The sequence below is a fragment of the Sorex fumeus genome, unplaced genomic scaffold, assembly GCF_029834395.1.
Source record: "Sorex fumeus unplaced genomic scaffold, SorFum_2.1 ptg000122l, whole genome shotgun sequence".
NCBI lineage: Eukaryota > Metazoa > Chordata > Mammalia > Eulipotyphla > Soricidae > Sorex > Sorex fumeus.
In genome coordinates, this window is record NW_026606179.1 from 30,119,100 (window position 1) to 30,128,206 (window position 9,107).

At 44.3% G+C, this 9,107-nt stretch overlaps 1 pseudogene; it reads right to left on the bottom strand.

Moving 5' to 3' along the window:
• The window catches only part of LOC130043679 (ATP-binding cassette sub-family C member 12-like), a 63,712-nt pseudogene extending 54,942 nt beyond the window's left edge, over window positions 1-8,770 (bottom strand).
• Window positions 8,771-9,107: the final 337 nt, after the last annotated feature.

Consider the following 9,107-nt stretch of genomic DNA (forward strand, 5'->3'; position numbering starts at 1 on the left):
TCCCTCCCACCCCCATCCCCCCATCCCCCCTGTCTCTGTGGCAGGGCAATCCCCTGTGTTCTCTCTTTCCTTTTGGGTGTTGTGGTCTGCAAAAGAGGCATTGAGAGGCAAAGATGTTCAGTCCATAGTCTACTTTCAACATGCATCTCCCCTCCTGGGAGGATCCTCCAAACATACTTTATTTGGTGCTCCCTTCTCTATCTGAACTGCCCTTTCCTCTAGGATACCTGGAACAGACTCTTACCTAGTAGAAACACCCACATGGGGTACCTTGGGAAAAACCCTATGAAAGCCAACTTGAACAAAGGAAGCATGCATATATGCTGCCTGAGCCTAGGCTCTGCTTGTGCCTTTATGGCCACACAAATATGTTGCCAGAGCACATGTGTCACCCACATCACCCCCCTTTTGAGATGTGTACTAGAGCTCTACCTGCTTTTGGAGAACCCTGCATCCTCTCTTGAGTGTGTTACACTCTCTCTTCCTCTCCCTCCTTCCACTTCCTCAAAACCTCCATATAAAATCTGTTTTTACTTCACTGCTCATCTTCCTTGAAGTTCTTTTATGTGAGAAAGACAAGGACCTGACAGGCCTGGGTAAGACTAAGACTGACTTTCCTGTCGTCCTTCACGCCCTACCAAGGCCACAAGTTGCCCCTAGGAGTGGCTCTTCGACTTGGCCATGGCTCCAGAGGCACAAGGACTTAAACCAGAGCCCGGCAGCTTGCGGCAGAAAAGTGAATGGACTATGCATTAAACAACGGCACCATGCCCCACCAGGAGGGAAAGGGTGTCTCTCCCTTGTGCCTTTTTCCCCCCTGGCATCAAGGTGGCTTCCACCTTAGAGCTTATTGGAAAGCCAGGTATGAGCTGGCAGTGACAGGGCAACTGCAGCCTCATGGGAAGGGGGGCAGTACCAGCTCGTCCTTCACGCCCTACCAAGGCCACGACTTGCCCCCCATGAGCAGCTCTCCAGCACGGCCATGGCTCCATCCAGAGGCACAGAAACAAATCTTGTAATTATCTGGCTCTTGGCAGAAATTCTTCCAAACTAAATTAGCAAAATATTTGAAATTCAAAATCGTGCAGCCGCTATTGCGGCCATGCGACATCATAGGGTTTTCATAACCAGCAATAGAAAACAAATTATTTCACAATGCCTTTTCAGCAGTTCTGATTGTTGGGGGGGAAATTCCAAACAATAATGGTGCATCTTTTGTCAAAATAATGAATGGTATTCAAAATAGAGAGAGAGTTAAGTAGAAATCATCTGCCTCACAGGCATTGTGAGGGGTGGCGGGGGGGGGGGGTATGTTTGGGTTCTTGGTGGTGAAAAATAATTACTGGTGAGGGGAGGGGTGTTTGATCATTGTATGACCAAGACTTAAACCTGAAAGCTTTGTAACTTTTCTCACGGTGATTCAATAAATAAATTTAAAAAAGAAAAAAAAACAGGGTAACATGATTAGGGGACCTTCTTAGGACTGTGGTTAAGAAGGCCTCTTTGAAAGGAGACATAGGTCATGACAGTTACAATGAACACCTGAAAGAGCGTCCAGCAGAGAAACAACAACTCCAGAGAGCCCAAGGTATGGTCAGAGAGGTCAACTGGGGACAGGTGATAATGAAATCTCATAGATCACAAGAAGAAATCTCAAATTCCATTTTTAAAAATCCTAAACTTTAAATAATTCAAGTTTGATAAGAAGTCACAGAAGATTTTTCAGTAAGAAAAGAAGCAAATCTGATCAACATTTCTAAAAGGTCACTCTAGCTGCTGAGTGCGAAATAGATTTAAGAAAGAAGGAAAGTTGTGAATGCCTCTAAAATTTCTTGCTATAGTCCTGAGGGAAGAAGATAAAAAGTATCACTCTGGCATGAAGAGAAGCAGAGTCCTGATATATCCTGGAGATGTTAAGCCTAGTTAGCTATCCTCTCTTAATCTTAAAAACAGAGATCCTTTTCCTAATCATTTTTATAGTTCCCCTGGACTTGCACATAGTAAAACCTTGGTATTCGTTAAATGAACTTAGTTAAATAAAAGTGAAGAAAATAAAGCTGAATAAAGGCAAATAAGTTGTAGTGAAGTTCAATGTCATGTGAGGAAGTATTTCTGGATCCTCAAAGAGCATATAATGGCACTGGTCCCACAGGACCACCAGTGATGCAACCTAGAGTAGTCCCTTTACAAGTTCAGAAAAGGGTTTTTTAAAGCCCAAATTACATGCAGGTCTAAAAGTGTAATTGTAGATCCAGAGAGTTAATTGGTAGAGTGGTTCAGATCATTAAATGGCCAACCACCTGATTCTATGTCAGCAATTATGCAAATGTCTCTACAATGAGATTTGCATTTATGTTTGACTGAAATAATTTTAATATTGTATTCTTTTAAAAATCATATACAGTCTCACACCTATCAAAGAATGTCAAATCAGCAGCCTATTTCATCATGAGTCTGCTGCAAAGGAGGAGGAAATTTATGTGTATGTTTGAGTGTAGAAGTGTGGTGTGGACAATGAGATATCATCTCACACCACAGAGACTGGCTCACATCAAAAAGAACAAAAGCAACGGACGTTGGCACAGATGCGGCGAGAAAAGGGAACCTCCTTCACTGCTGGTGGGAATGCTGACTGGTTCAGCCCTTTTGGAAAACAGTATGGTCAATTCTCAAAAAATTAGAAACTGAGCTCCCATTTGACCCAGCAATACCACTCCTGGGAATATATCGCAGAGAAGCAAAAATGTATAGTCGAAGTGACATCTGCACTTGTTTGTTCATTAAAGCACTGTTTACAATAGCCAGAATCTGGAAAAAAAACCTGAGTGCCCGAGAACAGATGACCGGTTAAAGAAACCTTGGTACATCTACACAATGGAGTACTACGTAGCTGTTAGAAAAGATGTAGTCTTGAAATTTACATACAAGATACAAGTGGCACTACATGGAAAGCATTATGCTAAGCGAAATGAGTCAGAAAGAGAGGAATAGATATAGAAAGATCATTTTAAAGATGACCCTAATGGGACCTGAGAGATAATAAAGGGGATAAGGCACTTATCTGGCATATAGCAAATCCCCAGTTCAATTTCCCACACATACATGGTCCTTCCTAACACCATCAGGTGTAATCTCTGCTCAGAAACAGCAGTATATCCTGTTGTGTGCGGTCCACCAAAAAACATTTCTTTTAAAAGTATTAAAAACTAGGGACTGGGGTTATAATACAATGGATAGGGCATTTGTCCCGCACACTGCTGACTAAAGTTCTGTTCCAGCACCACATATGGTCCCTTGAGTACACCAGGAGTTATCGCTGAGCTCAGAGCCAGGAGTGAGCCCTGAGCACCACTGGCTGTGGCAAATCTCCCCCACCCCCAAATATTGAAAATTAACCCAACTACATGGAAAGTATCATGCTAAGAGAAATGAGTCAGAAAGAGAGACAGGCATAGAAAGATTGCATTCATCTGGGGAACATAAAGTAACAAAATAGGAGACTAACACCCAAGAATAGCTGAGATAAGTACCAGGAGGTTCACTCCATAGTTTGGAGGCCATGCTAGGGGAAAAGGGAGCTCAGATAGAGAAGGGAGCACCAAATAAAGGGTGTTGGGAGGATCCTCCCAGGATGGGAGATGTATGCTGAAAGTAGGCTATAGACTGAACGTGATTGCCACTCAATGCCTCTTTTGCAAACTACAGCACCCAAAAGGAGAGACAGAACAAAAAGGAATGCCCTACCACAGAGGCGGGGGGGGGGGGGGAGCACATGGGGCATGGGGGATGGGAGGGATACTGGGATCAGTGGTGGTGGAAAATGGGCATTGGTGGAGGGATGGGTACTCGATCATTGTATAATTGAAACCCAAGCACAAAAATTTGTAAGTCTAAAACTGTACCTCATGGTGTTTCACTAATAAAAAAAAACTTTTTAAAAGTGTGGTGTGTGTGTGTGTGTGTGCATGTGTGTGTACAAGTGAAAAAACTTCTTTAAGTTATTCACAAAGATTTATTACATTCAATATTCCATCACCAATCCCACCACCATTACACCTTCCTACCACTATTAATATCAATTTTCCCAACCATCACCCAAACCTTGTTATAATATGCTTGTTATGCTTGTTATAATTAATTTGCTAAAAATGATCAAAAAAGATTTCCTTGGAAGAAAGTGTGTGAAGATTAATGGAAACATTAAGTCCTTTTATAAGAGATTTCTGACATTTTGTTACAGGTTAAGCCTTGTGTGTCAATATTTACTGAATCAGGATTGGTTGCCTTCTACTTTACATTCCATCCAATGTGGTGTGCTACTCTGGTATATCAACGGTGTAGAGTATAAGATGTTACACAACTACAAATATGGCTGACCTGTCCCAGAATTCTAAACTTGATAGGGTGATACAGCTGGAGTTAAATTTTTAACTACATAGTGACTTTGGGGTCTGGAAGCAGCTCTGCAACTTGCTGATGTCTTTTTTTTTAATTAATTTATTTATTTATTGAATCACTGTGGGAAAGGTTACAAAGCTTTCAGGTTTAGGTCTCAGTCATGCAAATATCAAACACATTTCCCTTTACCAATACTTATTTTTTGCCATGAAGAACCCCAATAAAACCCCACCCCCACCCCTCCCAGTCCCTGTGAAGCAGATGAATTCTAGTTAACACTCTATCTGCTTTGATTAGATTCATTGTTTCAATAAAAGATTCACCACTATTATTTAGAGTTTAATCCCCCCAAATCAGACATGCTGAAAAAGCATTGTGAAGTGATTTGCTTTCTACAGCTGGGTTCAAGAATTAAATGTTGGTTTTGGATTTCTGCTATTTTACTTATTGACCCTGGAAGTATTTCTACTGAAAGTCAGATAGTTAAGAAATTGGTTTCTGTGCTCTGGAGTCGTGGCCGTGCCAGAGAGCCGCTCGTGGGGGGCAACTGGTGGCCTTGGTAGGGCGTGAAGGGCGGACCGAAACGCCCCCTTTCCCATGAGGTTTTAGTCGCCCCCACACCCCCGGCTCATACCCGCTGTCCACAAGGCTCCCATGTGGCCGCCATCTTTCTTTCCAGAGAGGAAAGGGCGAATGGGGCAACACCCTTTCCCTCCGGACAGACGTGATGGCCGGGATTAACGCATAGTCCGTTCACTTTTCTGCTCCAAGCTGCCGGGTTCTGCATTAAGCCCTTGTGCTTCTGGGGCCGTGGCTGTGCTGGAGACCCGCTCGCGGGGGGCAACTGGTGACCTGAGTAGGGCGTGAAGGACGGACTGGAACGCCCCCCTTCCCATGAGGTTTTAATCGCCCCCACACCCCCGGCTCATACCTGCTGTCCACAAGGCTCCCGTGTGACCGCCATCTTTCTTTCCAGAGGGAGGAGGGTGGAAGGGAGCAACACCCTTTCCCCTCCAGGAGACATGATGGCCTGGATTAACGCATAGTCCTTTCACTTTTCTGCTCCAAGCTGCTGGGTTCTGCATTAAGTCCTTGTGCTTCTGGGGCTGTGGCCATGCTCCAAACTTAACTCTGATTTTCAGGGAGAAACGTTGGGTGGTTGCCTTCCCATTGATCATTGTATATAGAGAGATGTCGCGCGGCTGCGTAAGCAGTTTTGAGGAAAAGTCCTAGTTCCCGCATACTCGAGCTGTGCTTGTAGAGGCTTCTGGTCACCAGGGTTCCATCTGGGGGAGGCGGGATGCGGTACCTACCCCATCTGGGACTTCCCGATGATCTCGGCTCTTTTTGGAACCTGTTTTTTTTTTTCTCCAGGAGCTGTGGATCCCGCCCTCCATGTGGCCCTTCTCTTCGGCTGTATGCCCTTGCTGATGTCTTTTAATATTTATTTATGAGTCTCTGGATCATGGCCATTTAATGAGCAGATATGGTGCCAGAGGCGATTTATGGACATGGCTGCCAGGCTCCAGGAAAAACAGGGGAGTTGGGGGGGGGGGGGAGGGAGGTTGCCCATCCCTGATTCCATGAGAGCCTGGAGATTTCAGTCAGAAAATCAGCACAGCTAAATTTTTCAACAGATTTATTCCTGCATGAGGCTTGTTCAAGCCTGTGAAGTCTGGCCGTGAGCATGGTGACAATCAGAAGTGCAGTTTTGTTATTGGGGACTCTTCGGGTTTGTGGTTGGGCTCAACTCCCACCCTCCAGGGTTCCCCCAATATGAGACTCAGCCTGGTGTGAAGTCTGAGGTCATCTCTGAAGCTTGCTGATCTCTTTCAATATTTTTTCATAAGTCTCTGAGGTGAGGAAACTTCCTCATCTTAATTTCAGCTAAGGTGAAGAAAGAGCTTTAAACATTTTGATTTTTTTAGAGCACTACAAATTCATTCATGATTGAATTTCAGTAATACAGTATTCCAACATCCATCCCTCCACCCGTGCACATTTCCCAGCATCAGTGTCCCAAGGTTCCCTTCCATCACCCCTACCCCCCACCCTTGCGTGTCTCTTTGGCAGGCGCTTCCCCTACTCTCTCTCTCTCTCTCCTTTCTCTCTCTTCTTTCTCTCTACCCTTTCTCTTCTCCTTTCTCTCTCCTCTCTCTCTCTTCTCCCCCTTTGGGCATTGTGTTTTGCAATATTGATACTGAAAGGTCATCAACCTTTTGCCTCCTGTTTATAGTGCTTCAGTGTGGCAGTATTATCATTAACATACACAGTAAAGGTTAAACTATATGTCATTCATCCACTGAACCCTTTGATTCACCAGAACAGTTGTCTGGGTCTATTATAAAGTCTCCATAATCTTTGGAAAAACATGAAGAGCTGCTCAAGTGGTTCCTTCCACATCCTCTGTAACTCCTAATGTCCTTAGGAAATTTAAGAACTATAAGAAGAGCACATTTGACAGACATTTAGGCTGCTGCTCATTCTACCTCGAATAGTGTTGGTAAAAGATTTCTCCCAAATGTACTTTCTACTTTTGGGGGGGATCACACCCAGTGATGCTCAGGGCTTAATCCTGGCTCTGCACTCAGAAATTATTCCTAGCAGTGCTTGGGGGACCATATGGGATGCTAGGGATTGAAATCCAGTCAGCTGTGTACAAGGCAAATGCCCTACCCACTATACTGTCACTCCAGCCCTCAAATGTACATTTTAATCAGCTTGATTCAGGTCAGAAACTCATTCATTATCTGAACTCTGTCTGTCACTGATACTGCTGATTCTCAGAAAACTGAATTGTGCTTAGCCATAAATATATGAAATCGTGGTACAAACAACAGTGTTTGTGTTCAGAGAGTGATGCTGAATTGCAGCTGGCCTGGAATTCCAAGTATCATACAATAAGTTCCAGGATACGTTATAAATAAATCTGGCCTGTGATTGTCACTACCATTATCCTCCTTTGAGTTGTGGAGCTCATGTGGTCCCAGAGAACCTCACTGAAAACATGACAGGTGACACAAAAATGAACAAACTGCCAGGAGGCAAAGGAAGTGTTGCAAACTTTGATTATCTGAATACTCGAAGGTATTCAATTGAAAGGGTTTTTTATAATAATGGGCTGGAGCGATAGCACAGAGGGTAGGACGTTTTTCTTGCACGTGGCTAACCTGGGTTCCATTACTCCGCCCCTCTCAGAGAGCCTGGCAAGCTACCAAGAGTATCCTCCTGCACTGCAAAGCCTGGCAAGCTCCCCATGATGTATTCAATATGCCAAAAACAGTAACAACAAGTCTTACAATGGAGATATTACTGGTGCCCACTCGAGCAAATCAATGAACAACGAGAGAACAGTGCTACAGTGCTATGGTGCTTATAATAATAATAATACATCATGCCAACAAAAGAAAAAATATCTGTGACCACAAATTGGGATTATAGTCTTCAGGTCTCTGTCCCAGAAACAAAACCTTCCATCCAATTTCATGAGAGAATGAATTTGAAACACAAGTGTAGAGCAATTAAAACTACAAATATCTGACACTACCTGGATGGGAATGAATATGATATACATAGATATGTGGATGAGAGCTGTGAGCCCCAGGATGAAAAATGAAATATATTCATAAATGAAAAATATATGGCACAGACTATCATTGGTATCAGAATGGTGGTGATGGATAGGAAGGGACAAAATAAGGCAGCTTAAGAAAGGGAATAAATATCTCTTGATAGTATATTGAACATCTGGAAAGAAAACACATAGGGTCAGGCTGTGGAAGGATTATACAAACACATCCTCAACTGAAGGCAATCAAGATAGCTGAGGGGGTTAAGGAAATATGAGGATAACTGCCTTATGGGGAAGAGGAGTGCCATCAAGACGCCTGCATAAAGGTTTTGTGGGTATCATTCTGATATGACTATGGAAAGACAGTCTTTTAGAACTGAGAATCCCAATAAAGAAGGATTTAAGATAACTATTGCCAGGTCAGAGTATGCTGAAGAGAAAGCCAGCTACCTCACCTCCATGTCTCCATTCTGCTTAGCACATCTCTGCTTCATTCAGCCCAATAATATATCTAGCTCACAGACTTTACTACACAGTCTCCTTTAGAGAGGGAGTATAACCATAAGACTATGTTTATTACAACTAGATGTAAGCCAAAGTGTCAAAATAGGATTTTAGAAGTGATTCTTAACAGAATCCAACTGAGTTTTTTGTTTTTCGTTGTTGTTGTTGTTTTTTAATGTAAGAGTACTGCTATTCCCAACTCAACTCGGGACCCAGAAACCCAGTCGCCACCGCCGAGCCCCCAGGCAGGGGCACCTCCAGCAGCTCCAGCCACTTCTGCAGGGACCGCTGGTCCATGTAATCGCCGCTCCCCCCACAACAGGTACTGCTGGGGAGCACTCCCCACCCCAAATCAATTTGGGACTCAGAAACCCAGCCTCCACCACCAGGCCCCCAGGCAGGGGCACCTCCAGCAGCTCCAGCCACTTCCTCAGGGAGAGCCGGTCCATGTAATCGCAGCACCCCTGCCCCTACAGGTCTGTGGACTAACATCTGGGCTGGCTGGAGGCGTGGTCATTACTGTAGGGGCGTGGTCTCCATTGCAAGTGGGCGTGGCCTCCCCAAAGTGGGCGTGGCCTTCTCCAGGGTGGGCCTCCACTCACACGGCCACAGTTATATTTCCCGCCCCCAGCAC